This window comes from Chlorocebus sabaeus, chromosome 18 (assembly GCF_047675955.1).
Source record: "Chlorocebus sabaeus isolate Y175 chromosome 18, mChlSab1.0.hap1, whole genome shotgun sequence".
NCBI classification, from domain to species: Eukaryota; Metazoa; Chordata; class Mammalia; order Primates; family Cercopithecidae; genus Chlorocebus; species Chlorocebus sabaeus.
This window is the reverse complement of record NC_132921.1, coordinates 10,362,287-10,388,266: the sequence shown is the minus strand read 5'-3', so window position 1 is coordinate 10,388,266 and position 25,980 is coordinate 10,362,287. Positions and strand designations below refer to the sequence as shown.

General features: G+C 37.9%; 1 long non-coding RNA gene across 1 annotated transcript; it reads right to left on the bottom strand.

Moving 5' to 3' along the window:
- Nucleotides 1-552: 552 nt before the first annotated feature.
- Nucleotides 553-15,652, bottom strand: LOC119620498 (uncharacterized). Its single transcript, XR_012089285.1, has 3 exons — nt 9,107-15,652; nt 7,830-7,918; nt 553-6,082 (listed from the first exon to the last, which is right to left on the bottom strand). It is a non-coding gene; the product is annotated as an uncharacterized lncRNA (long non-coding RNA).
- Nucleotides 15,653-25,980: the final 10,328 nt, after the last annotated feature.

Here is a 25,980-nt window from a genome sequence, read left to right as displayed (position 1 = left end):
GCTACAAACATGTACAGCATGTTACTGTATGGAATACTGTAGGTAATTGCAACACAATGTAAGTATTTGTGTTTCTAAACATATCTGAACATAGAAAAGGTAGAGTTTAAATATGGTACTATAACCTTATGGAACTTACCTCAGTATGTCATATATGTAGTCTGCTGTTTTAGTCTGTCCTTATGCAGCACATGACTATAATTTTACCATGAAATTATATTTTTATATATCATTTATTAGTATATGCCATTTTTATATTTATATATAAATATAACACATTTGATATAACAATTTGATGAAAGAAATCAAAGACCAGAATAAAGGGAGACATGCCATGTTCATGGATAGAAAGACTCAAATGGTAAAGATAGCAACCCTTCCCGAATTTACCTATAGGTTTAATGTAATTCCTATCAATGTTTATATTGGATAAAGAATTCCTTTACCCAATATTAAGGTTAAATAGTTACAATAATTACAATAGTATGTTATTGCCAGAGGAATAAATATATAAATAATTGAAACAGAACAGAGAATAGGACCACACAAATATGCCCAACAGATTTTTTAAAGGAGTTTTTGAAGATGAAGCAATTCAGTGGAACAAATGGACATCTATAGGGGAAAAAACTAAACCTTGACCTAATCCTCACACATTAGACAAAAATTGAATCAAAATGTATCACAGACTTCGGTATAAAATTTAAAAAATAAAACTTTTAGGAAAAAACTGTAATGCATACAAAAACCTACACAACTTATAAAATTATACAGAATATAATTAATGCAATTATTATCAATTCATAATACTTACACATCTTACACAACCTAATACAATACAGCTGAGTGCCCAAACACAGACAAATGAGTACAAGTGAAACTGGGAAAACCTGAATAAAGTAGATGGGCTGTATCAATGTCAATATCCTGGTTGCAATATTGTACTACATTTTATAAGATGTTACCACCGGGAGAAACTGCATAAAGGGCAAGTGGAATCTCTCTGTGTTATTTCTTATAGTTGCATGTGAATCTACAATTATCTCAATAAAATTTTCAATTAAAAAAAGAGAAGGCAATAACATATCATAAATTTTATGATTCTTTGGTGCTCAGACCAGATCCAGTGCCAGGCAGCTCCTGCCAAGAATTGGAACTGGGGACTCATTCACCTTTTAAACATGACCAGGAAGGGTATTTAATTTGAGCTTTTGAGCATTACAGTTTCAGCACTGCCTGCTTTCTCCCACCTCAAACAGATTGTAATACAGATACAGAGCACCATAGGAGTTACTAAACATTGCAGTTCTTTCTTCTCTACAACTTTTAGGAAAGTTGAGGAATTGTCTGGGCTGCATCCAGAAGGTTAGGTACTTGACTACAAGAAGTAAAAGAAGGTGACACATAACCTTATAAAGCAGCAGTGGAGCTTTGATTTTCTTCCTTATTACCCAAAATTTCATGTTGAACTTAATCTTGCTCAGTCACCCTAAAGATTTACTACGTGTTTGGCAAAGTTATGTGCTTTAAATGCTGAACAATTCCTGCTTCTTGATCCAAATTTAAAAAGTATATAACCAAATATTCATGCCAATTTTGCTCCTTGAGGTAAAGCACAGCACAGTCATGGGTTTATTCTTGTGTGTGAAAATTTTCAGGGAAATGCAAATGTAAAACTAATTATTCACCCCATTACAGAAAGGGTTTGTATGTGTGAATTCCCTCACGTACTTCTATTCCAAGAATTCTTTCTTCTCCTACTGTGCTGACATTCTATTGTTTTTCTCATGCAGTTTTTCTACTCCCAATTGAACACGTAAAAATAATTAAAAATCTAAGCTGTTGGAACTTTAAACTATTTTGAGCCTTAAAGAAATGTGATCACGAGGCCTGAGTCTTGTGGCAAGCAGCTGTGCCCTAGGCAGCCCTAACTTTTGTTCCTCTGATGATAAAGGATAGATTAGCCTTCTTTCTTACCTACATTGTTTTGTAAAATGCTGTAAAGGGCTAAAGGGTATCAGGGAAGACCCTCACCTCTTCCTGTTGATCTTCATTATAGATTAACTTCCTTCTTACCTCTCTCACACAGAAACTACATGGCTATCACACTGTTTAAGATGGAATGTTAAATATACGCTTTTAAATTAGAAAGAAAATGAAAAGCTGCACAGAAAAGAAAATGAACTATAATTGATTAAATTGTCGTAACTCGAAAACCAACCTTGACTAGAAAATGTTGTAATCCTGTTAAGTTTCTTTTTCTTCCCATATAAGTAAGACACTTTTATCTCTGGAGTACCGACTCCATTTCTCCAGAATTTTTGATTCCCAGATGGTCATTCCCAGCTTTCTTTTAAATCAACTCTTTAAAACTAGATTCTGATTCTTTCAATTATTTCAGGTTGAAAGAAATATCTTATATTAATAACACCATCCCTTACGCTAGGGATATTTTGTTGACAATATTTACTATGCACAACCAATGACATAAATGTGTTACAAGATTTGTTTCTAACACTTTGTCTGGATTTAAAGTTTATATTGCAAGACTGCTATTTACTAATTCATTCCGTGCTTATCATGTATACACTTGATGAAATATTCTGTAATTACAAAAATAATATTAACAAACTGTTAAAAATACAAAGTTTAAATATATGCATGGAAATAAAAGACTAGGAAGAAATACACTAAATTATCTTCAGGTGGATGAGCAGGAGTGATAGATTTCCTTTTTCTCTATAATAAGCATGTTTTATTTGATAAAGGGGAAATTTAAAATAAAAGAATCTGACATTTTCCTACCACTAGAGAACTACTTTAATGAGGGATAAAATAAATAAAAATGATACCAAGATATAAATGGTGGCTGTATCTGGGTTGGCACATTAAAAGAAATCTTTATATTATTTATTCATGAATTTATGTTTATTTTACAAATTTAATATGAAAATATATTATTTTTACAATCAGACAAGAACTTTTAAATAAAAAAATGAATAATTATGTATTGTCTGGATTAATAAGTGCAGCAGTCAAATCTTATATAACCTACTATGGTGGCACAATCCATGAAAATGCAGATACTTCAGTAAATGTTCATTGAACAGAATGGGTCCTGAATGCAAGTAAGAATTAAAAGTATGTTGATGTGCTTGATTTTTAGGCAGATACAGTAATTGCTGAAGTCAGTTTCAGAGAGATAACAACGCATATAATTCAAAGCATTCCATTCAGACCAGTGATTCAGAACACACGTCCCACATAGCAGCAGAATCTCCCATTTGAGTTTGCGTCTTGTAAATGGCATAGGATGCCCTTCACAAGTTGTCCACAATGGATTTTTATGAGCTGCAGAGACTATACACTCCAGTCACATTCAGAACAGAGAATTTCACTTGGTTCCTCAAACTGTTCTCTTCCAAACTCTGTGCTTTGCATGGAAACAGGCCTTCCACGTAGGCTTAGTTCGCTTCCGCCTGCCCCTCAGGATAAGAAGAGCAGTTCGGGTGCTTGACGGGGGAACTGTCTATTGCAGCTGCAGGTGAACTCAGGTAAGCTGAAATCATCTCCTAGAGTTGCTACTGGGAGAAAGGCCTCTCATAGACTCCCCGGGCAGAAGTACACGGCAACGCCCCAATCAAAACATTTGGAAAGAGCTAACAAACTACTTGTGCATTTACGCTTTGACCCAGCAACTCCACTTCCAGGAGTTTGCTCTGAATACACACCTCCACAAATACAAAACAACACAGAAACGGGTTTTTAAAAAAACATTGTGGCATTATTTATAATCTCAAAATATTACGAATGATTTAACACCCATCCCTGGGTTGAAAACTGGTTGGATAAACTACGGTACATCCACATAATACAGCAAGGGAGAAAGATGTAGGATGGGAGGCTAGACCAGTCTCGCCTTTTCACGTTTTTCTGCCTGCTTTATAGTCACTGGAAGCTGAATAGATTGTGCCCACCAGATTCAGGGTGGGTCTGCCTTCCCAGCCACTGACTCAAATGTTGATCTCCTTTGGAAACACACTCACAGACACACCCAGGATTACTACTTTGCATCCTTCAATCCAATCAAGTTGACACTCAGTATTAACCATCACAGAACGAAAGTTGTATCTGCTTGTCCCTGGTAGTAGTACTCATGTAGTAATTCTGAAAGCATTTTGTTCAAGTTGCATATGACAGAGGAAATGAGTAGATACATTTGACTCTGGTGTTATAGGGAACCAGGGTTCTCACTATGGGTAAGAGACATACAAATATGGAATGGGGAAGGGAGAAGAACTCTGAGTTACTAGACTGAAACTGAAGTTATCTGTGGAAACATATGAATTTTAAAAATGTATGTCTAGTTCTGGCTCTGCCCACTAAAAGGGTCTAGAAGTAGCATAGCCCAGTAGCAATACTCAAACCTACCTACTTCCCATAACTTAGTTGGTAGATGCCATCTCCTACTAAACAAGCCAGGGCTCCTTGGGGAAATTGCTGATTGCAATCTGGCATGGGGAAATACAAGACCACAGTGTAATCCTTTGTGGGCACAGACAAATTCAAAGTCCTTGTGATACAGCCATCACCAAGCACCCCCTCTCCCAGGTAACCTGAGTGACAGCTGCTTCTGTTCAAGCTGCAGCTTTAGCCTCACTCTATTTCCCTACCTCCTCTCACACAGCACCCGATCCAGAACAAACTCCTCACCGCTGCAGCACCCCACTCTCTCCTAACGCAAGTGAAATCCTCACAACCAGGCCAGGTGCTACCCCACCCTTTGCCGTGTGTGTGTGTGTGTGTGTGTGTGTGTGCGCGCACGTGCACGCACGCTCCATTGCTGTTGCAAGCATCAAAAAGCCTAACTTTGTGGTGCCTGTGGTCTTGACCGAGGGCTGTGAAGCGTTCCGTATGTGTATGAGCTGAGAGGCTTTTCGTCCACGATTGTACTGAAACTCATTCCTAGGACCTCCTAGAACAACGCAGCCAGAATGGCATTTCAGAACCTCACTCCACTCTGCGCCTCTCTGCCTTGCATTGCTGCTCCTTAGAAACAACCACTCTCAGATCTTTTGGCTGCTTTTCTTATGCTACGTTTCTAAGTAATATGCTCATTCTGTTACTTCTGGAATTATCTGTTTTACACATTATTGCTTGCCTTCCTTCAGTATATTATTTCTCTTTCACAAACCAAATAAAAATTTATGCAAGCTGAGAGCGAGACAAAATGCTGATTTCCTGATTGTTTTGAAATAAAAAAGGCATTTTCCCCTAAACCTGTTTGACCCTCATCTTATACTCTTGAGGAAGGTTTTACTCTGTTCACAAAATATTTAATAATTCACAATAAATGAGGTGTTTCCTTTTACACACATCTACATTCACTTCCTCCTCCCCCCATCTTCCCAATACATGTTAATTGTGATTTTTAAAATATTTATTATCAGTGTTGACATCATTATGGCTATATAAATGCTGATCATTTCTTTCCTGAACAATTTCTTTAGCCAAACACCACCTCTTCTCTTCTCAAACATCAAAAATCCTCTTGTTCAGGCCATGGTGTCCTCGCACAATGCACCACGCTCTTGATCCCTCCTGAAAGTATCTCAACTGGATTTGTAGTAATGTACCATAGCTGGAAGGGTGTGATTCCCTGCAGACGACAAAGGATCATGGGCTCCCCTATGATGCACATGGCATACAATGAATGCTGTCTCTGCCAAGTGGTCTCAGGCACCCTGGACTGGAGTCTGGTAAAAATAGCTCTCTTATTCATCCGTCTTTGTTTGGTGGATTGATTGAGGAGAAGCTGGATTTAGATGATCTGGCCTCATTATTTAAGTACATTTGGTATTAGATACAATGTCACTCTTCTCTCTTGTATTATCAGTAGGTGAAAGATAACAGCCGACACCACTTCCATGCGGGTTATGTAGATGAGATTTTATCTTTATTTTGGAGAACTCCAAGTGTATTAATAGCATCCTATATTTGATTACGTAATTGGGCACTGAGGCTCCTTTTACTTCCACAGGATAAGGTTGAATCCATTTTCTGAGTCTAATTAATCTGAGACCTTTGAAGAGGAAGTGGGGTTGAAAGTGAAGAAGGAACCATTATTGACAGTATCCTAGGATCTATGCATTATCAGGCATATTCAATTATGCCATAATTTTCATAGGGTCAGCAGATATGAGAGCAAAACTGTTGCCCATTTAAGATTTGGAAACATTTCAGAAGAGGGGATAAACATGAACTTCTAGTGGTATATTTTATTCTTTTTTCCAGCTCAATCATTTATCTCTTCATTGTTCCTTAATTCCCATAACTTCTTTTAAAATATTTGTGGGCAAAAAGATCCAAAAATTCCTTCAAATTTCATTGAGTGATCTGTTGCAGTCCCTATACTTCCTGCTGTGACTCTTTGTCAGGAACTGTGGTTGTGTGGTTGCTGCTCTGTCAATTTGAGCAAACTGTACTTTCAGGGATAAAAGAAAATATTAACACCTGGATAATTCTGAAAGTTATTGTATGGCATGTGGAGGAAACCAAAATCCTTCTAGGGGAGGGGACTATTGAGATCTAACAGGGCTTGAGAAGTCAGTCATGGAGGAGGCAGATGAATAGCGGGCAAAAGCAGTGAGGAATTAGACAAACTGCTTCAAAGTAATCTGGAATCTTCCCAATAGAAAACTAAAGTCAAAAGAGGTAATGTGACTTCCTGGGGAAAGCACGTAGAGGAAAAAGAACTGAAGATATTCACAGTAAAACTAAACCAAATATAACACACACCAGATCATAAACCTCAAATTTCTAAGGGGTCTTTGAAAGTTCAGAAGACAGACTTTACAGTGGGTTCAGGTTCTCGGAAATGACAACTAGTTCATAGCTGAATGGAAGTAAAAGTGAAACATCACCTCTTGTCAGAAATGTTTGCAATTTAGCTATCATTCTTCAGTGAACAAGAAATAATAATATTCTTCTTCTATAAGACAGAGTACCAACCACGTGTGCTAAATAAGATCTGGAGAGTAAATTCTAGAAATTTATCAATTCTAAAATGCCAGAATAATATTAAAGCTCCACAAGACAGACACACACACACACACACATACACACACACAGACGTATTAAATTCAAATATATGAAACGTCTTATCTATATCCAAGGGAATAGATAAGCCAAGGGAAGGAAATTAGTGGCTGTTTCAGAGTACTTAGAACCTACAATTCTCCAAGTATTAAATAGAAACAGATCTGCAGTCATTTTCTTTTTAACTGAATACTTGCATTGACTTGATCTATGCCCTTAGCTCTAAGTAGGGAGGAGACAGATCTTTACTTTTCATCCAGCTGTAGAATAATGACTCATAATTCACTTGTTTCAGGAAGTGAGATTGGTGTACATGTGCAGGTTGTTCTATAGATAAATTGAGTGTCATGGTGGTTTAGTGTACATATTCTACTAAATTATTTCTCAGTTTCTCTCTGTGTTCTGCATTAAACAATATTTTATTCCTGTGCTATTCATATGTACCTGGAAGAACGAACTGGGCAGTCTTGAATCAAGCAGCATACTGAAGGGACTTGCAGGCCCTATCAGTTTATATTACCAAGGTTTGTTCTGTGAATCTGTGACATGTGAACCCATCTCTACACCATTACATAGCTTGAAAAGGTAAACTGAAGGGATTCTACAAAATCAATGAAATAAAAAAACTACAAAATCAATGAAATAAAAAGTACGAGTGACTACTTTTAGAGTTCACAGTTTAAAAGGAAAAGAGAAACTTCCACTGTGAGTACACACACGTCAACTCTCACCTAGAGATGAGCAGCTCCTGCAGACGTGGGGATGGGACACACGGTCAGCACATCTGGGTCATAGGCCACCCCTGTAGCCACTGGAATTACTATGGGAGGAGAGAGAAGGAATTTTTTAGACATAAGGGTGCTGAGACGATCAAAACAAAAGGCGTTCTGCAGACACACTATCGATGGAGGTTGGAATGCTATTCAGTCTTACTGGCCTGGAATTTTCGAAAGGCAAATATTGCAAGTCCTTCCTACAAACCCGTATGCCCCCGGCTTCCTATTCACCCTACCTACATAGCAGTTCTATTGTCCATCATAACAATGGCTCACCAAAATGTACCTCTAATTCTCATACGCATATTTCAGTACCTCCCTGCATGGCATAATTAGGCAGCAATTAGAAGAAACTTTGGAATATAAATTGGTATTATTTTCTAACAGCAATTTTACTGAGTTGTATTTTTTTTCTTTGTTCCTCAGGTGTACAGATACGGTTTACTCACAAGTCTTGAGGACATATTTCCATCACCGATTCATACAGGGTCTGTTTTAGTTAATTAATTACTTAATTGATTATTGAAAATAGTATAACAAGTACCATGAACCCGTTACCCTAAACAAAAACCAGGATCTTGGTGCAACCTACATTTCTTGTGTTCTCCCCACGTCAGAACATCCCACTGCTCTTCCCCTGCTAACGTCACCATCACCCCCTTCATTTGCCTTTTTATGTAGTTTTTGTGCATGTATATGTGGCGAAATTTTGTTGTTGTTGTTATTATTGTTTCAGTTTTCATCTCTATGAAAACAGTATATAAATATTTGAGACACATTTTTCATCACTGAATATTCTACTATTAACAGTGGCGGGAGTGAGATGGCAGAATAGGAACCTCCTTTCCTCCGTACTCCCCCACAAGATTCAACAACTATGCATGGATGAATTTCTTTTGAGAATTCCAGAGTCTAGTTGAGAGACTCCTGTACCCTGAGCAAGCATGAAACCAGCAGTCTTGAAGTCAGTAGAAAAACTGGTGGCACCCAAGCTCCATAATCCTTTCTCTGGCACCTCCCACATGATTGGGAGGAAGCCCCAGGTCATAACTTCTCCCAGGGGAGGGAAGCGAGGGACTTGACCATGTGTCTCATGTTCTGACATTCTGGGGGGGGGCAGGCTTCCCAAGGGACTCATTTCTGTCTTGCCTGAATCTGAGAGTTGACAGAAACAACCCTAGGTCGGGAGCCACTGAGAACAAAGGACACAGTTGACACTAGTATGCACTCACCAGTCATACTTTCTGCAGCCCAGCACAGAACAAGAGGGGGAATCCCCAAATCCTGAGTTCTCCCTGGCGTGGGACAGAGCTGCAGCAAGTGTCCGATGTTCTGGACTTTCCGGGGCTGCCTGGAGGACTGGCTCTGGATCAGTTGTCCTGGAGGAGGGACAGGTTTGGCATGTTCTAGATGCCTGAGGCTGTTGAGAACAAAGCCACCATCTGGACAAGCACACATTCACTGCCAGAGCCCCTCACCTGTGCTCAGTGTTTCTGTTCATCTGTATCGTTCCAACAAAGCACCTTAGACTGCGGAATTTATATAAACCCAGAAACTTATTTCTCACATTTCTGGAGGCTGAGAAGTCCAAGATGAAGGAACTGGCAGATCCAGTGTCTGGTGAGGCTCGTGTGTTGCTTCCAAGAACTCTCTGCCTTATTGCTGGGTCCTTACACAGCAGAAGCCAGGAGGACAAAATGCACCCCAGGCACTCCCTTCAACCTCTTTTATAAGAGCAGCAATCCATTCATAAGAACAAGCCCTAATGCCTTCATCACTTCGGAAAAGGCCTCACTTCTTAACACTGTCACGTTGGGCATTAGGTTCCAACACATGAATTTTGGAAGGCCACATATATTGAACCGATAGCATTCCACCCCCAATTTTGGCTCCCCAAAATTCATGTCCTTCTCACAAAGGACAAAAAAATGCATTCATTTATCACAAAAGCCCCCAAAGTCTTAACTTGTTCTAGCACTTACTTTAAAGTCTAAAGTCTCATCTAAATATTGTCTAAATCAGATAATGGTTGACACCCGACGTACGATTTATTTTTTTTATTTTATTATTATTATTTTTTGAGATGGAGTCTTGCTCTGTCAACCAGGCTGGAGTGCAGTGGCGCGAGCTCGGCTCACTGCAACCTCTGCCTCAGGGTTCAAGCAATTCTACTGCCTCAGCATCCCGAGTGGCTGGGATTATAGGTGTAAGCCACCGTGACCAGCCAACGTACAGTTTATTCTGAGGCAAGTTCCTCTTAAGTTGTAAGACTGTGGAACCACACAACCATACATGTTTCCAAAATACAATGGTGGGACAGATGTAAGATAGATATTCTCATTCCAAAAGCAAGAAATAAAAAGGAAGAAAGGGGTAACTGGTACCAAATTAAGTCCAAAACCTAACAGGGCAAACCAACATTAAATCTTAAGGCTTCAGAACAATTTTATTTGACTCAGCGTTCTGCCTTCCAGACATACTGGGGCAAGGGTTGGGCCCCCAGGTCTGGGCAGCCCCACTCCCATGGCTTTGCTAGGTGCAACCCACATGGCAGCTCTTACACATTGCAGTTGCAAGCCTATAGCTCTCCCAGGCTGGAGTGGTCTGCTGGTGGTGCTACAGTTCTGGGGTCTCAGAGATGGCCCAACCACATGGCCCTGCTGGCCATTGCCCTGATAGGGGGCTCTCTGTGGCTACACATGCCTGTGACAGTTCTTCTTGTGGGCCCTGAGGTTCTCTGAGGTAACTTTTGAGAGCTAGAAAGCCATGTCTCCACAACTTGCGTACTCTTATGTGCCTACATGTGGACATTGCCAAGGTTTATCACTTATACCCTCCAGAGTGGTGGCCCAAGCTGTACCTGGGCCCACTTGGCCACAGCAGGGAGCTAAGGAACTCTGTGCTGGAATGCCTGGAGCAGAGACTTGAGGTGACTATGGGTAGTGAGCCCTGAGGTCCCAAAGGTACCCAGGCTCTTCCCTTAAAACCATTCTGCTCTCAAGGTCATGGCACTCTGGCCATGATCTCCAGAATGCTTTTGGGGTTATCCTTTCATTGTCCTGATGAATAGCATGCGGCTCCTTTCTATCCATCCTCATCTCCTGACAGTCACTGGGACACACCCCCTGGAGAGAACTTCAATTCTCTACAGAACATGTCTATTCTTTACAAGTTGGCCAGGCTGAGAATTTTTCAACTCTTAAGTTCTGCTTCCTTTTACATTAGAAATTCCATCTTTAATTCATTTCTCTCTTCTTACATTTTACTGCAGTCAAAAAAGCCATGCCACACCCTCAATACTTTGCTTAGAGATTTCTTCGGTCAGATATCCTATTTCATTGCTTTTAAGTTCTGACTTTCACAAAGTACTGGGACACAGAACCAATTCAGCCAAGTTCTTTGCCACTTTGTAACAAGGATGGCCTTCCCTCCAGTTTCCATTAACACATCCCGCATTTCTGTCTAAGACCTCATCAGAAGCACCTTTACTTGACTGAGTATGGTGGCTCGTGCTTGTAATCTCAGCACTTTCAGAGGCCAAGACGGGAGAATTGCTTGAGGCCAGGAGTTCCAGACCAGCCTGGACAACAAGGTGAGCCCTCATCTCTACAAAAAAAATTTTTAAATTAGGTAAGTGCTAATTTTAAATTAGCATATATAGTCCCAGCTCCTTGGAAGGCTGAGGCAGGAGGATCACTTGAGCCCAGGAATTCAAGATTAGTCAGCTGTGATCTCACCAATGCACTCCAACCTGGGTGACAGAGTGAGAACCCTGTCTCAAATAAATAAATAAACACCTTTACTGTTCATATTTTTACCTATATTCTGATCATAACCACTTAATCTCCAAGAAGACTGAGACTCTTCCTACAGCTCTGCTTTTCTGATTTCCCTCCAGAATCCCCCTCTAAGGTCCCCGCATGGCAATATGGGCTTTTTCTAGTCTGCTCCAGCTTCCACTCATTACCCAGTTTCAAAATTGCCTCCACATTTTTGGATATCTGTTATAGCCACACCCTACTTCTCAGTACCAATTTCTAAGTTCATTTAGGCTGTTATAACAAAATGCCATAGACTTGGTGCCAGCAGATTCAGTGTCTGGTGAGGACCTGCTCCCTCTGCTTCAAAAATGATGTCTTGTTGCTGCGTCCTAACATGGCAGAAGAGGAAAAAAGGGACAAATACTCTCTGAAGCCTCTTTTATATGGGCATTAATCCTGTCCATGAGGGCAGAGCTCTTATAACCTAATAACCTCCTAAAGGCTTCCTCTTCTAAATCCATCACCTTGGTGATGAGGCTTCAACACATGAATTTTGGAGGGCCGCATACATTGAAACCATAGCACTCAGCAAGGCAAGATTATGGAAATACACAGCCCCTGGCTTCTCCCTTAGGATGGAAAGAGAAGACTGAAACATACTTCCAATATTCAGACATTTTGGAAAGCTGTTTGAGGGACTAGCTTCCGTTTATCCTGGCTCAGAGCACTGATGAGACTGGCAAACTTTAGATATCTGAGGGTTTCTGAGATAAACAACAGAAAAACAGCTGGGTAGTATGCTAGTGCTTCAGAGGACTGCAGTACAACAGACAGAGAACAGAGAGAAAAGAGATTATGAACTTCTAAAAAAAGAAACTGGGAAATCCTTCTAGTCATGATCTAGATACAAAAGTCCAAGGAAGTCATACCCATAGAAAAGATTTAAGAGGACCACAAAATCACTAGCAAGGCTAACTGGTGAAGGTCATCACCTATACAAAGTCAGGCTGTAAAGACTGGGAGAGACAGCTGATTTTTCAAATACACAGACCCTAACATAAAGGGTTAAGAGACACAAAGGAACAGGAAATCATGGCCCAAAGGCACAAAATGAATCCTCAGAAATGAAGGTGAATACAGAAATGAAGGACCATACACCATGAACAAGTGAGATTTATCTCTGGGATACAAGGATAGTTTAACACAGGTAAATCAATTAATGTGATTACCTGACAAAGAATTCATAATTATCATCATATATATATACACTCAAGTAGCTTAGAAAAATGATGCATGAACAAAATAAGTATTTCAACAATGAGATAGAAAATTGAAGAAAAAAACCCTAAAATTTGGAAACTGAAGAATACAATAAATGAACCAAAAAATTCACTGAAGGCCTTCAACAACAGACTTGAGGAAGCAGAGGAAGAGTCACCACACTTGAAAATGGGTCATTTGAAATTATTCAGTTACAGGAGCAAAAAAAAAAAGTAAAAAGTAAAAACTTAAGGGGATCAATGGTACATACTACAATATACATGGTATATTGCAATGGCATCTCATAAGGAGAGAGAAAAAAATGGCAGAAAGTTTACTTAAAGAAATAATGACTGAAAACTTCCAAAATCTGAAGAAGGAAATAAACAGCCAGATTCAAGGAGTTCAAATGTCTTCAAATAGAATGACCCAAAGAAGTCTATACAGAGACACATTATAATCAGAGTCATGAAGGAATAGAAAATCTGAACATATCTATAGCCAATAGGGAAATTGAACGAGCAACCAAAAACCTCCAAAGAGAGAAAGCTCAGGACCAGAAGACTTCACCAGTGAATTCTACCAAACATTTAAAGAATTAATATCAACCTTTCATAAATGCTTCCAGAAAACAAAGTCAAAGAGGACACATTTTCAAACCTATTTTCTAGGGCCAGCATTACCCTGATAACAAAACCAGAAAAAGATATACAAGAAAAGAAAACTACAGTTCAATATACCTAATGAGCATAGATGCAAAAATCCTCAAAAAAAAAGAAAGAAAAGAAAAGAAAAAAAAAACTTGCAAAACAAGTTCAACAGCATAATAAAAGGACCATACACCACAACCAAGTGGGATTTACCCCTGGGATGCAAGGATGGTTTAACACAAGTAAATCAATTAATATGATTAATGGAATGAATAATGAAAATCACAAAAATATCTCAATAGACATAGAAAAAGGATTGGATAAATTCAACACTATTTCTGATAAAAACAATCTCAACCTAGGCATAGAGGGAACTTACCTCTACATAATAAAGGTCATGCATGACAAACCCACAGCTAACATCATACTCAACAGTAAAGTACTGAAAGCTTTTTTTATTTTTATTTTTTGAGATGGAGTTTCACTCTGTTGCCTAGGCTGGAGTGCAATGGTGTAATCTTGGCTCACTGCAACCTCTACCTCCTAGGTTCAAGCAGTTCTCCTGCCTCAGCCTCCTGAGTAGCTGGGATTACAGGTATGTGCCATCATGCCTGGCTAATTTTTGTATTTTTAGTAGAGATGGGGTTTTACCATGTTGGTCAGGCTGGTCTCAAACTTCTAACCTCAGGTGATCTACCTGCTTCGGCCTCCCAAAGGGCTGGAATTACAGGCATGAGTCACCATGCCTGGCCTGAAAGCTTTTTTTTAAAGATGAGGAAAAAGAAGAATGCCCACTCTCAGTACTTCTATTCAACATAGTACTTGAAGTACTGACTAGAGAAATTAGGCATGAAAAAGAAATAAAAGGCACTCAAATTAGAAAGGAAGAAGTAAAATTGTCTCTGCAGACTACATAATCTTATATGTAGAAAATCCTAAAGACTCCACACACACACAAACATTAGAAATAATAAATGAATCTAATACAGTTGCAGGATACAAAACAAACACATGAAAATTAGTAGTGTTTCTATACACTAGCAATAAACCATCTAAAGAAGAAATCAAGGAAACAACCCCATTTACAATAGCATCAAAAATAATAAAACACTTAGAAATAAACTTAACCAAGGAGGTGAAATATTTATACACTAAAACTACAAAACATTAATGAAAGAAATTAAAGAAGATAGAAATAAATGGGAAAATATACTGTGTTCATGAACTGGAAGACTTAATTAGTGAAAATTTCCATATTATCCACAGCAATCTATAAATTCAATGCTATCCCCCTCAATATTCCAATGGCATTTTTTTTTTACAGAAAAAAAAATCCTAAAATTCATATGGAACCCACAAAGGTCCTGAATATTCAAAGCAACCTTGGTAAAGAAGTACAAAGCTAGAGGAATCAAACTTACTGGTTTCAAAATAAATGTATTATAATGCTACAGAAATCCAAAAAGTATGGTAGTACCATAAAAACAGACATATAGATCAATGGAGCAGAATAAAGAGACTAGAAATAAACTTATACATATCTGGTCAACCAATATTCAAGACTGGTGCCAAGAATACGCCAAGGGGAAAGGTTAGTCCTTTCAACAGATGGTGCTGAAAAACTGGATATCCATATGTAAAAGAATGAAATTGAAATAAATAAATACTTAAAGGTAAGATATGAAAATGTAATGCTTCTAGAAAAAAAAATCGTAAGAGAAAAATTCCATGACATTGGTCTGGGTAATGATTTATCAGCTATGACAACAAAAGCAAAGAAATAATAATAATAAGTGGAATTACATCAAGCTGATAAGCTTCTGAATGGCAAGGAAAACAACTAACAGTGAAAAGGTAACCTACAGAATGCAAGAAAATATTTGCAAACCATGTATCTGTTAAGGAGTTAATAACCAAAATATAGAAGGAATTCCTACAATGTAATAGCAAAGAATCAAAAAAACCAATTAAAAAATGGACAAAAAACTGGAATAGACATTTCTTCAAAGAAGACATACAAATGGCCAACAGAAGTAGGTGATCAAACAACATTAATCATCAGGAAAATGCTAATCAAAACCATATTACCTTTCCATTAGGATGGCCATTATAAAAAAAAAACAGTGCTGGTGAAAGTGTGGAAAAATTGGAACTCTCGTGCACTGTTAGAGGGAATATATAATGATGCAGTTACTATAGAAAACAGTACACAGATTTCTCAAAAAAATACTAAAATAGAATTATCATATGATCCAGGAATCCTGCTTCTGGTATTTATCCAGAAGAATTGAAATTAGGATCTCCAAGATGTTTGCACTCTTATGTTCAGTGCAACATTATTTAAAATACCTAAGATGTGGAAATAATCTAAATGTCCATCTACAAATGAATGGATACAGAAAATGTGGGCCAGATGTGGTAGCTCATGCCTGTAATCCCAGCACTTTGGGAGGTGGAGGCAGGCAGATTGCTTGAGCTTAGGAGTTTGAGACCAGCCTGGGCAACAGGATGAAGCTCTATCTCCACAAAAAATACGAAAATTAGCCAGGCATAGTGGCACAGCTACTTGGGAGGCTGAGGTGGGAGGATTGCCTGAGCCCAGGAGGCCAAGGTTGCAGTGAGCTGAGATCACACTACTGTACTCCAGGCTGGGTGACCATAATGGAGTATTATTTGGCTTCAAAAAGTAAGGAAATTCTACTGTATATAACAACATGAATGAACCTTGAGGATATCATGCTAATTTAAATAAACCAGTTATAGAAGTACAAATACTGAATGATTACACTTTTATGAGGTATCTACAGTGGTTAAATACATAGAAACAAAAAGCAGAATGCTGGATGCTAAGGTCTGGATGAGGGAGAAATTGCTATTCAATGGGTATAAAATTCTAGAGATCTGCTATTGAACATTATACTTATAGTTAACAATACCACACTGCACAATTAATTATTTGAAAGGGAAGTTCTTATGGTATGATTTTTTTTTACCACAATAAAAGATTCTACTACTACAATCTGTTCATACTGTTGGATATTGTTATTGTTCATTCATTTTGACTGCTGCATAATATTCCACTGAGTAAACTGAATCACGTAAACTGCTTATTCATTAACTATCCAATTGATGGGCTTTTGGGATGTTTCCAGGTGGTCATCACTGTAAAGAATACTGTTATTAACACTTTTTTACATGTCTCTTGATGCTCATATTCTCCTGAATATTTTGGGGATGCACACCAAGCACTAAAACTACTACATCATAGTGCATCTTAATGTTGAACTCTAGAAAGTAACGTCTATTTGTTTTGCAAAGTGGTTGCAACTACTTCCATTTCCACCAGGAATGTATAAAAACTCCCATGAATTTATATGCTCTCCAACATCTATTACCATCAGTCTTTTACTTTTTGCCATCATTTGAGTGTAAAGGTAACTCACTATGGTCTTCATTCTTATTTCCCTAAATGAAAATTACATCAAAGACCTTTTTATGTGCTTATTGGTCTATGAGTTTCCTTTTCTTGAAAATACCTGCTCATGATTCCTATTTTTTTCCATTGGGTTATGTTCCACTTATTGATTTGTAGAAGTTCTTTGTAGATTGTTGATACTAATTCATTGTCAGTAACACATATTGCAGATATTTTCATCCAATTTATAACTTACTTCTAAAAATTTCTTTATGGTACTTTCCAATTAACAACGTTCCTAATTTTTATGTATTGAAATTTGTCAATCTTGTCTATTATAGTCAATGCATTTTTTAAAATCTAGTTGAAAAAATCTTTCCTAGCCCATGGTCTAAACTTATTTTTCTAATAAGAATGTTAATATTTTGTTTTTGACATATATGTCCTTAATCGTTTTGAACTGATTTTTGCATATGTTGTAAAGAAGGAATCCAATTTCATCCTTTCTCATATGAATAGCATTTTTTCTTACCCTATTGATTAAGTAGTCTCTCCTTTCTCCACTGATTGCATACCATTTTAGTCATATATTAAATTTCCATATATGTTTTTCTTATCCCCGCCCCAATATCAGACTGTTTTAATTACCATAATTTAATATTAAGTTCTAAAACCGCTGCTCTTCAAAATTCATTTCTAAAATGTCTGGGCTATTCTCAGATATTTATTCTTTCATATAACGTTCAGAATAATTGTATAAAACTCTATAGTAATATACTGTTGACATTTTGACTAGAATTGTTTTAAATCTATCAACCAATTTGGGAAGACCTGACATTTAATGATGTAAAAGAGCAATCATAAATGATGCTCAATGATTTTGTGGGCCATGATTGAGCAAAAGCCCAGCAGCAATGGTTTTCCATTTACCATGACATCATGACATCTGGGACCTCAGCTGGGAAGACGAAGGCTGGGGTGACTCAATGACTGGGAGCTGAAGTCATCTGCTCATTCACTCACGACTGGGGTTGAAACTCAGCCATGACTGTCATGCAGAACTCATGGCCTCCTCGTGTGGCTGCATGGCTTTCTCCCAACACGGTGGCTTGGTTCCAAGGGAACCAGTGGGAAGCCGCATCATCTTTTATCATCTAACCTTGGAAATTATATCGTATCACCTTTGCCATAGAATTACAGACCCCTCCTCTGGAGTGGGGAAGTATCAAAGTCACTTTTTAAGAAAAGTAAATGGATAGGAAATACTGTCCTGGCCATCTTTGGAAAACAAAATCTAAGTGTCCCTCTCTATTCACACAAAGCCTAACCATGTCAAAAAACAATCTGTCTTGTTTTTAATGGGAAGATTATAATCACGACTTCGATTTCTTTAATAGCTATAGGACTATTGAAGTTTATTATTTTTGAGGTCATATGTAGCAAATTATATTTTCCCAAGAACTCATCCATTGATGCTTGCAAATATTCTAGTATAGAATTGTTGATAATATCCTAGTAGTATCTCTTTAATCTCTGTATGTATGTAGGTCCACATTTACCTTCATTGTATTATTTGTATCTTTTTGCTTTTTCAGTTGATCATTTTTGGCAGAAATCTGACTACTTACTGCTCTTTTTTCCAAATAACTGAACCTTTTTTTGTTTGCTTTGTTGATTTCCTATATTATGTCTTTAGTTCTATTTCATTGACTTCAGCTCTTGTTTTTTTCATTATCTCACTTTAACTTAATTTAGGTTTAATCTTTCATTATTTTTCAAGCTTCTTAAAATAGACATAATGTAGTTCATTGAGGCTTTTTTTATACAGATTTAAAGCTAAAAATTTCCCACGAAGATTTTAAAAAGGGAGAACATTTTCACTTTTACTGCATCCCACAGGTCTTTAAGTGTGGTGTTTTCATTATCATGCAGTAAATTTCCATTGTGGTTTCTGCTTTAACTTTTGGGTTATTTAGAAGTGTGTCTTTTAATTTCCAAATATGTGAAGATACTATCTTATTGTTAACTTACTCACATAGTGGTAAGACTTCTTCACCTATATGGACCTATTCTTTGAAATGTATTGAGACTCTGTTGCCTAATACTTGATAATTGTAAATTCTTCATATGAATCAAGGAAAAATGTGTTTTCTCTAAATCTTAGTTGCAGAACTCTGTATATACCCATTAGATCAAGGTTATCAATTGTATTAGATTTTCTATAACCTTTTTGAGTTTTTACCTGCTTAACCTATGAGCATGTGCAGAAAGCTAGTACCTGTGATGGCAAGTTTATCAAATCATCCTTGTATTTCTACCACTTTTTGCTTCATATGCTTTGAGGTTATTTTATGAGATGCATGCATGTTTAAAATTGTTACATCTTCTTGGTGAATTGAATCGTTTATCATTATAGTGATCTTTCTCATCTCCATTTCAAAAAAATCTTGAAGTTAATTTTATTCATGTTAGTATCAGTTGAAAGTAACTTACCAGTTTTATTTTCGTTATTTGTTTTCACTCTTTCATTTCACCCTCGCAAATAATCTAAATAATATATATTTAGATTTTAAAACTCAGTCTTTCAAATAAGTTTAGTAAATGGACTAAACTCATAAAATCAAGTTTATCTTTCATTTATAAGTTTAGTCCATTTACTTTTACTGATATGGTTTTATGCTTCCGTCATATTTATTCTTTTAATTTGTCCGTTTTTTCATCTTTTCTTAAAAACCCACTTCAATAACGAGGTAACATTTTCTTACATCTTTTGTTCTTCCCTTTCCAATGTCCATCATGTTGATATTATCTAGTTAATTTTCTTTCAGTACCTTATTGAACTATAATGTACATATAACATGCACAGTTTTAAAGACATTTTACATATGCATACCTGTGTCACCATAACCTGAATCAAGGCATAGAACATTATAAATTGAGGTATAGAAGACATATGGTTGCTCTGTACCTTTGGGTCAATACTCCACCTCTAAGTTACCATTATCATGACTTCTGTCACCAGAGATTAGTTTTGCCTGTTATTGAACTTCATATAAATGATGTATAAGCTTTTATTAATGTCAAGCCTCTTTTGATCAGTTTCTGATGTTTATACATAATGTTGTATTTCTATTTTATTTTTCATTGTTGAACAGTATTTCATTGCTTAAATACATTACAATTTATTTATCCATTCTTTTGATAGGCATTTGGGTTGTTTCCCAAATCTGGGGCTTAGGACTATTATAGTATCATTTCTATTTAGTATACATCTAATTCTCAGAGATTCCTCAATCTTGTTTTCTAATTCATTAATTCATAACTCGATTGTATCTATTATTAGTTCTACCTATTGTAGTCTTTCAACTTTTATATTTGTTGCACATATTTTCTGCTCTTCTCCATGTTTTCTTGTTTGGGGTTTATATTTTTAATTTCTTTCCTCATCTCTTTCAATGACTTTGACTGATTTTAAATTCTTGGTTCATCTGTTTTAATGCTTCTGCTTCTTTTTGAAAACCTGTTTTCAGTATGTTGTTTTCCTCGAATGTCCTGTTATTTTGCCCGATAAGTTCATTTTCCTCTGGAGTATCAGGCAGATACAGTGGAAGGCCAGCCCTTAGTTTGTATGAGTCCAAGACAGATCAAGGGGTGCATAAGCCTATAATGGATAACTAGTTCTACGCTTCAGTCAGTCACTCACTCCCCACTCCCAAAACACCTTTGCTGTCAGGGCCTCACCCTTTGCTCCCCCATTGAGAAGCATTAGGAATTGAGACTGTGGTGCCTAGGTCTGTGGGGGCCTCAAGTGGCAGGGAACAGAAGAGCCTAATGAGATCAGGGAGACCCACACTTGTTCCCGGCTCCTCATAAGCACAGAGGTTCTGTGTTGCTGCCCAGAGTTTGTTCATGAGCATACTTGGACCAGAAATCCAAACTGCCAGGGACAGGCAATGTTTTCCCCAAGGCAATGGATGGGAGAAGAACAGCCCCCACTACCGACTACCCCCCTCACACCTGTCTTCCCTCTCATGGTCTTGCTGGGCTGTCCACGGCCCCTGAAGAAAGATACATCCCCCACCCCCAACACAGCCATTCCAATAGTTCCCGCATGACTCAGTCGGTTTCTTACAATTCTGTCTCCATCCTAAAGGAAATTTTGGGAGAAAGATCAGCAGTCCTGATAGGTCAGCATCTTGGTCAGCACTAGCCCTATTTCCCTAACCATTTGAAGGCTTTAAATCATCCCTAGCTCATGCTATACATGTTGGATCTACCAATTGTGAATCATACTTTGTATTTAGAACTTCTTAATTTGGGTCAAAACTCAGAATCACCAAATGAGAGATGCAGTATCCTCATTCTTCCACATAGCAGCTGCTGCTAAGAAAGATTTAAAGTGATACAATGAGATATGTTATTCCCTATTGTGATGGTACCAAGAGAATATGCATTTTCACCAGTTTTCATTAAGGCGAGTTACTACGTTCCCTTTCAGCCTTTACCGCTGCCCCCTCCTCTCTTTCCATGCAAAGAAAATACTGTCAATGTTTATTTTAGTCAAAGTCAGGTTCTTACAGTGCCTGCTGCTGCACACTAAGAAGCAGGGCCTGGAAGGAAGCTGACAGGTGATCTGTTGATCTGCACCTTTCACACAGCATGGGTAATGCAAATTGCCTGCTTCTGTTTTCCCATACTGCTGGCATTGCAGCTTACACATTTTTCAGAATTTACTGTTGTTTTCAAAAAGCTGATGCCCACACTCTATTCCCCAAAAGGATGTACCAAGTAAGATTCCTAGTTAAAAAAAAAAAAAAAAAAAAAAGATCCTTAAAGTTTGGATTGGCATCTGTTTCATGTGGGTGCTAGTGTTTTCAAATCCTAGCAAAAATATTGTTTTTTCCTTCTTCATTGAACTAAAAGATAGTTTAAGAATTTTAAGTGTTTTAAGCTGTACTTTTTTCAGTAATCTATTCAACAGAAATCTATTCCATAAAAGAAACACTTACGGTTCTGCAAATTTTGAAAAAGTCAATAAATTCTGAACCTAACTTACACTGTGAAATTCTGTGGCTTTGTCTAATAAAGTCATATTCATTCATTCGATATATAATTGAGCACCTGCTTTGTGCAAGGCGTCATGAGAGGCGGGGAGTTACAAACTCAATCAAAGGTCACGTTTTTATGGAGATAATGGGAACTATGTATGAGAATCAATATAGTATGAGGGCAAAAGGGCTAAGGGACATGAAGATTTAAAACAACAACAAAACTAAAATCTAAAGAGCTGTGGAAACTCAGAGTAAACCATTTCTTCCTGGGTGGGGAATCTGACACAGCTTCATGGGAGAGGTGACGTTTTGGCCTTTTACAACAGGCAGAAATGTAAATGTGAAAGTGGGTGGAGGTGCACTCTGGGTGAGGAAAGCTGAAGAATTGAAGAGGTATGAGAAGAACAGGCAAAGGATGAGCAAGCCAGAGAATCTGAAGAGGGCATTAGGGTACAAGGTGAGTTGAAAATAACTTCCAGGCAAGTACACATATCCTTGGGAAATCTTTGTTCTAATAATAGGGAGCCAGGCAAAGGAGTAACCACAAGATCAAACAAAAGGAAGTTCAAGGTTTGAAGAAATCTCAAAAGGTCATAGAATGGCATAGCCTCTTTCACTTGGTCACCACAGAACAGATTTGCTCAGATTAAAGAATTCTCTCCATTCTCCCAGTAAAACATCCTGGCTGATGCCAGAGCACATGAGCAGGGGAGGGACAAAAGGGGTGGGCATTAGTGCCACTCTCTCTGGCTTCCCCCAGGTGAGTTTCATGCTTACGGAGATTTGGCTGTGCTTGCTCCCAACCCATTTACATCACTTAAGACTTGTTACCGGAATTATAGAATTTGGTGAAATTTTAATGACAGAAGTGATCAGAAGAATAATTGTTACCGAAAGAACTAAGTTGAATGTTTTGCAAAGAATTGGTAACAAGGAGTTAAAAATTGCTATTGAATCTGGTGTGGCAAGTCAACTACAAAATAAAGTAAAACATGGTAGCAATCTGGAAGAAGTCTTAGAGGAAAAAAAAAAGATCTGGAAGACATTAGTTTGGGTTGCTTTAAATATGTGCCTTAGTATTTGCACCACTTTCAGAAACTGAAACTGGAAATTGTCCAAATGCATTAGGTGTAATCTATGATTTTTAAAAAATAACAATATTAACACCAATAAGGGAACTATACTCAAAACAGGCCTCAGCCCTTAATCAAAAGTTTGTGGAATATATATTTACATACATAAAATACATATATTTAGATACATATATAATATATATTTAGATACATATATGCATATATTTACATACCTAAAGTGTTAAAGGTACATATTTAAAATGTTAACATTAATTTTATTTTTCAATTAGCCAGGTTTAAATTCTGTCTGTGAAAATGCTGGCAATCTGTTCACACCACCCATTCTATCTTCCCAGCCTCATTTCTCCCTGAGGAGAAGGTGGATCCTGACAGCTGGTGGCTGCATTTCATAGGCGTAAACTCCACAGAGGGCATTTGGCTTTCCACTGGAAAGGCATCTGACTTCTTTCTCTGACACTAATATTTTTAGCTCTGAATGCAGCTAGAACTAATCACAAAGTCTAAATGCAGGCTGAATAAATTCAATAAGCATCTAATCTTATTTACTTGGGAAGATAATACTTTATCCCCCCCTAATTATATCAGTTTTCTCTCAAATCAAGAACATTGGTGGACACTGGTGGTTGCCGAACCAAACACCTCCTCCCCTTCTCTATTAGCAGAGACCTGTGCTACTGGATCTGGCGATGCACCCAAACAAGGAACTATAATTCTTGGCCTCTCTCGAAGCTTTGAGTGACCATGTGCTTTTCTGTCTGAGATGTGAGCTCTAATTATTGGACCTGTCTTTTGGGAAGGCTCCTTAAAGGGAAACACAGCTGAGGAAGTCCTTTTCCAGCCTTTCTCCTTCCTGATGTCCATGAGGTAACTTCCTAAAGGAAATGTGCAAAGGCAGAGCAGAAAAGCAGGCACTTGAGTCCCTGAGGACACTGTTAGCTAAGACTGCCCATGTGTGCGTTTCCTGGGACAACAATAAAAACAGTAAAAAGAAGAAGAAACTCCTCTCTTACTGAAGCCATTATTATTTTGGAGTTTCTACTCAATGAAATTGTGGCTATTCCTAGCAGATACAGAATATAACTTTAAACCAGGTATTATACCCATAAACGGATTCTCTGCAATCCAATCTTTACGAGTATGACCAGAAAACAATTAAAAACAGTAAGTTTCCATTTTATAATCTGTTTACTTCCATGGTAAGCCAAAGAAAGAATGCTCCAATAAACTGTTTGAAGAAATAATGTTTTCAGAATTTACACGGAACTGCAAGCAATCTGCTACCAGACTACCAAGTATCACTGCCCAGAAGAACCCAAATGGGTGCAGATACTCCGAAGGCACAAGCATAGGCAGAGGCCAAAGTGAGGTAAGGATGCCACTGAAAAGTAGAAATGTGTCAAAGAACATTACCTTGGAGTCTGTACTAAAACACTTTTTTTTTTTTTTTTTTTTTTTTTTTTTTTAGCTTTCATGCAAAATTAGTTAAAAAGAAATTGATCAAATGTTACCATATGGGTATTTTGTAAAACATGGATCTAAAGATTTATTATTTTCTGAAGCAGATTCCTCCAATGTGGAAGGAGCAAACAAAATACAAAAATGAACATTGTCAGAAACATTTAAAGTAGGATCACACTGAGCTCCTTCTGTGTTGCTGCCAAGTCTCAGAATCCCGGGGTCTTGGCATAGTCTTTCGTACATCTGAGGCTTGAGGCCCAGCAAAGTCCCACACAGACCCAGGTGCGGGATTTGAGTTGTATAAGGAAACTTGAGTTGTATAATGAATTTCCTATGAGAAATTTTAAGTTAGGAAGAATAAACTCTATGTTCCCCAAAACTAAGTTTCCTAATTCACCAAAACAATAGCATTTTATCATCCATGCCCCCTAGTCTTTGGACAATGATGATCAATGGGAAGGAAAAAAAATGGCTACTCCCAAATTGAAGGATTTCTTTTAAGCTAAGATTTTGTTTTGGTTACTAAGGTTATAATTTTTTGAATCTTCCATTTACACAAGTCAGATGGAAAAAGAGCAATATTTTACCAACCGACACTCAATCAAGACAACACGACAAGCAGAACAAAATGTGCCCACCCCAGGTGTATATAATGCCCATACGCAGTGCTTTGTGAGACTCGGGTTCTCAATGGCGCCTTGCCAAGTGTCTGTGCAATCAGTCACCCCAGGACTGTGGACGTGTACTCCACCAGGAACCAACAATCCTTTTGGGATGCTGGAACCTGGAACCTTAGTTTTCACAGCCCAACTCACTTTCCAGCACATCCCCTACCAGATGGGGAGAAAGTTTGCAAGGACACAAAAGATTTAAAGTTTTTGCTGAAATAGATGTTTTTGAGAATTCTGTAAGAATAATAAATCACTGATAACATCTAAAGGATAACTATAAACCAGGCTAAGCACTCAGTCCTCTCACCAACTGCACAAGGTAGGTGTCCTCGTCCCCAGTTAGCCTTGAGCCTGTTCCAGGGTTCCAACAATTGCAGCGGTGAGGCCAGGGTTGATTCCTGGTCCACAGGACTCAAGAGCCCTCTACTCTCAACCACTCTATTATGCTCTCTCCTTCCCTGAGATAACTGCAAGCAGATCTTAATGCAGAAGCAGGGATGCCAGTCATTACTCTTACCCATCACTCTGCCAAATCCAAGGAACATCATGGGTCAAGAAGCAGACTTGGGGCTCTGGCAACCTCAACAAATGGTGAATACACAAGGTGCAGCCCCAAAGGTTGATGATGCAAAATGACCTCGGATGATGAGTCTATTTAACACTACAAACGAAAACTGGTGATCTGGAGTTAAATAGGCAAAATTCTATTTTTTTTTTTTTCTCCATTCTTCTAGAACACCAAAAAA